Raw genomic sequence first — 7,716 nt, forward strand, 5'->3', positions numbered from 1 at the left:
TGTTGTTTTCCTCTATTTCTTTGCATTGATGGCTGAGGAAGGCTTTCTTATCTCTTCTTGCTATTCTTTGGAACTCTGCATTCAGATGTTTATATCTTTCCTTTTCTCCTTTGCTTTTCGCTTCTCTTCTTTTCACAGCTATTTGTAAGGCCTCCCCAGACAGCCATTTGCTTTTTTCTTCAAAATTCTCCAAGCCAGGCTTCAGCAATATGTGAACCATGAACTTCCTGATGTTCAAGCTGGTTTTCGAAAAGGCAGAGGAACCAGAGCTCAGATTGCCAACATCTGCTGGATCATCGAAAAAGCAAGAGAGTTCCAGAAAAACATCTATTTCTGCTTTATTGACTATGCCAAAGCCTTTGACTGTGTGGATCACAATAAACTGTGGAAAATTCTGAAAGAGATGGGAATACCAGACCACCTGACCTGCCTCTTGAGAAATCTGTATGCAGGTCAGGAAGCAACAGTTAGAACTGGACATGGAACAACAGACTGGTTCCGAATAGGAAAAGGAGTACGTCATGGCTGTATATTGTCACCCTGCTTATTTAACTTCTATGCAGAGTACATCATGAGAAACGCTGGACTGGAAGAAACACAAGCTGGAATCAAGATTGCTGGGAGAAATATCAATAACCTCAGATATGCAGATGACACCACCCTTATGGCAGAAAGTGAAGAGGAACTCAAAAGCCTCTTGATGAAAGTGAAAGAGGAGAGTGAAAAAGTTGGCTTAAAGCTCAACATTCAGAAAACGAAGATCATGGCATCCGGTCCCATCACTTCATGGGAAATAGATGGGGAAACAGTGGGAACAGTGTCAGACTTTATTTTGGGGGGCTCCAAAATCACTACAGATGGTGACTGCAGCCATGAAATTAAAAGATGCTTCCTCCTTGGAAGGAAAGTTATGACCAACCTAGATAGCATTTTCAAAAGCAGAGACATTACTTTGCCAACAAAGGTTTGTCTAGTCAAGGCTATGGTTTTTCCTGTGGTCATGTATGGATGTGAGAGTTGGACTGTGAAGAAGGCTGAGCGCAGAAGAATTGATGCTTTTGAACTGTGGTGTTGGAGAAGACTCTTGAGAGTCCCTTGGACTGCAAGGAGATCCAACCAGTCCATTCTGAAGGAGATCAGCCCTGAGTGTTCTTTGGAAGGAATGATGCTAAAGCTGAAACTCCAGTACTTTGGCCACCTCATGCGAAGAGTTGACTCATTGGAAAAGACTCATGCTGGGAGGGACTGGGGGCAGGAGGAGAAGGGGACGACAGAGGATGAGATGGCTGGATGGCATCACTGACTCGATGGACGTGAGTCTGAGGGAACTCCGGGAGTTGGTGATGGACAGGGAGGCCTGGCGTGCTATGATTCATGGGGTCACAAAGAATCAGACACGACTGAGCGACTGATCTGATCTGATCTGATCTGATTACTTAACCTAAGTGTCCATGGATGAATGAATGGATAAAGGAAATGTATGTATCCACAATGGAATATTATTCAGCCACAAAAAAGGAAAGAAATCCTCCCATTTGAGACAACATGGAAAAACGTTGAGGGCATTATGCTAAGTGAAATAAATCAGAGAAAGTCAACTACAGTTGACCCTTGAACAAGGCAGGGTTTAGAGGCACTGACCTCACTGCGAAGTCAAAAATCCACATAGCTTTACAGTTAGCCCTCCATATCTGAGGTTTCACCACCACAGATGCAACCAACTGAGGATTGTTTAGTACTGTATATGTGTGTATTGAAAAAAATCCACGTACAAATGGACCTGTGTAGTTCAAACCTGTGTTGTTCAAGGGTCAACTGTACTATATAATCTCACACGTGGAAAATAAAAAAGCTGAAATCATAGAAACATTTATTGATGGTTGGCAGGGGCTTGCAGGTAGAGAAAATGGGGAGATGTTAGTCAAAGGGCATAAACTTCCAATTATAAGATGAATTAGTTCTGGAGCTGTAATGTACCAAATGGAATCTGTAGTTAATAATATGTATTGTATATGTGAAAGTTGCTTAGAGAGTGGCTAAATCTTAAATGTTCTCATTTCCTCCCTCCAGGCAAAGGTAATTAGATATGGTGATGGATGCATTAACTAATTTTATTGTGGTAATCATTTCACAATGCATCAGCTCAGTTCAGTTCAGTCGCTCAGTCGTGTCCGATTCTTTGTGACCCCATGAATTGCAGCACGCCAGGCCTCCCTGTCCCTCACCAACTCCCGGAGCTTACTCAAACTCACGTCCATCGAGTCAGTGATGCCATCCAGCCATCTCATCCTCTGTCATCCCCTTCTCCTCCTGCCCCCAATCCCTCCCAGCATCAGAGTCTTTTCCAATGAGTCAACTCTTCACATGAGGTGGCCAAAGTACTGGAGTTTCAGCTTTAGCATCATTCCTTCCAAAGAAATCCCAGGGCTGATCTCCTTCAGAATGGACTGGTTGGATCTCCTTGCAGTCCAAGGGACTCTCAAGAGTCTTCTCCAACACCACAGTTCAAAAGCATCCATTCTTCGGTGCTCAGCCTTCTTCACAGTCCAACTCTCACATCCATACATGACCACAGGAAAAACCATAGCCTTGACTAGACAAACCTTTGTTGGCAAAGTAATGTCTCTGCTTTTGAAAATGCTATCTAGGTTGGTCATAACTTTCCTTCCAAGGAGGAAGCATCTTTTAATTTCATGGCTGCAGTCACCATCTGTAGTGATTTTGGAGCCCCCCAAAATAAAGTCTGACACTGTTCCCACTGTTTCCCCATCTATTTCCCATGAAGTGATGGGACCGGATGCCATGATCTTCGTTTTCTGAATGTTGAGCTTTAAGCCAACTTTTTCACTCTCCTCTTTCACTTTCATCAAGAGGCTTTTGAGTTCCTCTTCACTTTCTGCCATAAGGGTGGTGTCATCTGCATATCTGAGATTATTGATATTTCTCCCAGCAATCTTGATTCCAGCTTGTGTTTCTTCCAGTCCAGCGTTTCTCATGATGTACTCTGCATAGAAGTTAAATAAGCAGGGTGACAATATACAGCCATGACGTACTCCTTTTCCTATTCGGAACCAGTCTGTTGTTCCATGTCCAGTTCTAACTGTTGCTTCCTGACCTGCATACAGATTTCTCAAGAGGCAGGTCAGGTGGTCTGGTATTCCCATCTCTTTCAGAATTTTCCACAGTTTATTGTGATCCACACAGTCAAAGGCTTTGGCATAGTCAATAAAGCAGAAATAGATGTTTTTCTGGAACTCTCTTGCTTTTTCGATGATCCAGCAGATGTTGGCAATCTGAGCTCTGGTTCCTCTGCCTTTTCGAAAACCAGCTTGAACATCAGGAAGTTCATGGTTCACATATTGCTGAAGCCTGGCTTGGAGAATTTTGAGCATTACTAGCGTGTGAGATGAGTGCAATTGTGTGGTAGTTTGAGCATTCTTTGGCATTGCCTTTCTTTGGGATTGGAATGAAAACTGACCTTTTCCAGTCCTGTGGCCACTGCTGAGTTTTCCAAATTTGCTGGCATATTGAGTGCAGCACTTTCACAGCATGTATCAAATCATGTTGTATGTCTTAAACTTAGCACCATGTTACATGTCAATTATATCTCAATAAAACTGGGGGAAAAAAGAAGTCCCTAGGTCCAGTCTGCGCTGAATGGGAGGGCATTAAACAAAGGCATGAATACCGGCAGACAGATCACTGGGATCATCTTAAAGTCAGCCTACCGCAGTCCTCAAAAAGATCACCGCTCTAACTCTCTGGTGGTTTTCATATAACTGAATGCGCTCATTCTCCTGGTAGCCCTCCTCCTTCAGGATTCCTCTACTCACTTAATGAGATCTATTGACTATCTGGCTTCTTTGACTCATCATTATGTCTGAGAGGTTTATTCATGTTATTGTACACAGCTGAGTAATAGTGTATTATATGATTAACCACAATTTTATTTATCCAGTCTGTCCACTGTTGGTGGACATTTGGCCAGTTTTTAGCTATAATAAGTAAAGCTGCTACAAACATTTTGTAAATGTCTTTTGGTGGCTGTATGCTGTCTTGTCTATTGAGAATACATCCATGAGTGGAATTAGAGTCAGACAGTATTAGTAAATATTGCCTAGGTTAATTCATGTCCTCCAAAGAAGTGATACCAAGGTGAAATCAGATGTCTAAGAGATATTTACAGGAGGTGATGTCTCTGAAGAATAAAAGGGACAGGGAAGAAGAGCAGGTATGGAGAGCCTCCAGATCACAGGGCAGGTCTGACCACTGTGAAAGTTCTGCAGTCTTAGCGAGGCTGACAGGGACCAAGGCAGGAGTGATCCAGTTCTAGTGGTCCTGCCAGGCACTCGGAGCAGCCTGGGGAGAGCACGGGCTCAGCATGAATGCTGTGATGGATCCAAAGGTGTGGAGCAAGGGAACCTGTTGCTTGTTCTCCCTCCCCACTGCTGTAGCAAGTGCCCCAGTAAAGCGTTGCTTGAGGGCTTCCCTGATGATACAGTGGATAAGAATCTGTGTGCCAATGCAGGGGACACAGGTTTAATCCCTAGTCGGGGAAGATTCCACAGGCCACAGAGCAACAAAGCCCCATGTGCCACAACCACTGAGCCTGTGCTCTAGAAACTGAAAGCCGCCACTACTGAGCCCCTGGGCTGACACTACTGAAGCCCATGCACCTAGAGCCCATGCTCCACAACAAAAGAGCCACCACAGTGAGAAACCTGTGCTCAAAAGCGAAGAAGAGCCCTCACTCTCCGAAACTAGAGAAAGCCCACATGCAGCAACAAAGACCCAGCGCAACCAAAATAATAATAATAATTTTTGTAAGACTTAAAAAAAAAAAAAAAACCAAAGGGGTGTCAGCTGGAGGCTACTGGCCATCTAGCCTCTTTGCAGCAGATTCTCTTGAAGGGAGACTGGCTGAATTGACCTAGGCAGTATTTACTAATACTGTTTGACTCTAATTCCATTCCTGGATATATTCTCCATAGACATGAGCCCATATAGCCACCAAAAGACATTTACAGAATGTTCATAGCAGCTTTACCAGGGCCACCACGCTGTTACGAAGTTTTCCAAAGTGGTTGTACCAATTTAAACTATTAGCAAAGAATGAGAGTTCTGGGTACTCCACATCCTCAGCAACCCTCAGCAAGTTCCGTGCTTTAAGTTTTAGAAAATGTGGTTCTCTAGAGGGATCGTGGTGGTTTTTAAATTGCCTGTCCCTGAAGAGCAATGAATCTGAGCACCTTTCATATGCTTATTGATTACCTAGATTTTTCTCTTTTTCAAAGCGCTTATTTAAGCCTTGTTTACTCTTTAAAAAACAAGTTGTCTTTTTCTTATTGGTTTATAGAAGGTCTTTATACTTTTTGGATACAAATATGTGTCAATATGTGTATTGAAGATATTGTTTCCAATACTTTGGCTTGCCCCCTTTCCCTGTTAATGGTGTTTGTTTTTTTTTTTGCCAAACAATTGAAGAGACTTCTTTGAATTCCTCATACACATTCTACTACCTTCACCTTGGAGCTTTCATACTCTTAACTGACGCACTACTTAGATTTTTTTTTTTCTCCTGGAAGACTTTCCCACTTCTATTGTCTTAATTGGGACTCTGGTGACACAAATCCAGCTCATCAGGCTGGGGATTCAAACCCCATCAAGACTCTCTCTGTCCACGTTCATCTCTGTGTGTCAATTTTGTTTTCTCAAGCCAGTTTTCTGCCTATAGAAGAAAAAATGGTCCCATTGTTTCTCCATTTGCACCTTTTTTTTTTCCCCTCTACCAGGAAAGGACTGCCTTTCCTCCCTTAAATTCAACTTTGAAAATTCTGATGAGGGACTTCTCTGGTTAAGAATTAATCTTCCAATGCAGGGGGCACAGGTTCGATCCCTGGTTAAGGAACTAAAATATCCCACATGTGGCAGGGCAACTAAGCCTCCTTGGTGCAACTGGAGAAGCCCACACACTGCAATGAAGACTCAGTGCAGACTAAATAAATACATAAAGTAAGATAAAATCCTGATGAAGAATTCATCGACCAGACTCAGATCACTCACGAGCCCTGTAGCTAGAAAGAAAGAGTGCTGGAGACCTTAGCTCCCAGCAGCCCTACAAGAGAGTCTATGAAAACCAGTTCTCCCAAAAACACAAGAAAGTGCTGTTCCCAGAAGCAGGAAGGGGTGGCTGGGCAGACAGGAAGCTACTGTGGCAAGAAGTTGGATGAGGCTGTCACTGTTGGAGGCTCACCAGGAAGAGCCTTTGTCTCTGTATGGAAGAAGCTCCTCTGTCTCATAAGTGGTTCATCAACCTTTCTATAGTGCCGAGTGGTAACTGACCTTCTGTGCTTGATGGGCACAACTCTGGGAGGTCACTTTGCGCCAATCCAAACATGTAAGCTTTAAAACTTGTATATAGGGAATTCCATGGCAGTCCAGTGGTTAGGACTCTGTGCTTCCACTGTCAGGGCCCAGGTTCCATTCTTGGTTGAGGAACTAAGATCCTGCAAGCCACATAATGCAGCCAAAAAAACAAACAAACAAACAAACCACACTATACACAGATGGAAACCACATCAATACATTGCTGGGTGTAGCCTCTCAGAAAACAGTTTGGCAATTTCTCAAAATGTTAAACATAGTTACTAGTTACTATATGACCCCAGAACTCCATTTCTGGGTATATTCCCAAGAGAACTGAAAACAAGTCCACACAAAAGCTTGTCCATGAGTGTTCATAGCAGCATTATTCATAATAGCCAAAAAAGCCCATCAACTGATAAATGAATAAACAAAATGTAGTATATGCATACAATAGTGCATTGGTATTCAATCATAAAAAGGAATGAAATACTGATATATGCTACAATATGGATGAACTTTGAAAACATTATGCAAAGTGAAAGATCCAGACATAACAGCCTAGTATTGTATCACTCCTTTTATTTATTTTAAATTATAGTTGCTAATGGGCTTCCCAGATGGCACAGTGGTAAAGAATCTGCCTGCAATGCAGGAGACACAGGAGATGTGGATTCAATCTCTGGATCAGGAAGATCCCCTGGAGGAGGAAATGGCAATCCACTCCAGGATTCTTGCCTGGAAAATCCCATGGACAGAGGAGCCTGGCAGGCTACAGTCTCTGGGGTCACAGAGTCAGACACGACTTAGCGACTGAGCATGAACGTACACATAGTTGCTAATACAGTATTATATGTTACAGGTGTGCAATATAGTGATTGATGATTTTTAAAGGATATACTCCACTTAAAATTATTATTAAATATTGGCTATAGTCCCTGTGTTGTGCAATATATTCTTGAAGCTTATTTTTGTATCATTCCTTTTATGTATTTTTAAAATTTTAATTATGCATTTATTCATTGGCTTCACTGGGTCTTCGTTGTGGCACACACGCTTAGTTGCCCTGTGGCACGTGGAACCTTCCTGGGCCAGGGACTGAAACTATGTCCCTTGCATTGGCAGGCAGATTTTTAACCACTGGACCACTAGAAAAGCCCTGTATCATTCCTTTTAAATGAAATGTCTAGAACAGGCAAATCCCTAGAGAGAGACAATAGAGTACTTGTGGCCAAGAGCTGGGGTGATGGAAAATGTGACGTGATTGCTAATGGGTACAGGTTTCTTTTGGGGGTAATGTAACATTCTGGAACTAGAATGGTGGAAGCACAACGCTATGAATAAAACTACTCT

Source organism: Bubalus bubalis, chromosome 24 (assembly GCF_019923935.1).
Source record: "Bubalus bubalis isolate 160015118507 breed Murrah chromosome 24, NDDB_SH_1, whole genome shotgun sequence".
Taxonomy (NCBI): Eukaryota; Metazoa; Chordata; class Mammalia; order Artiodactyla; family Bovidae; genus Bubalus; species Bubalus bubalis.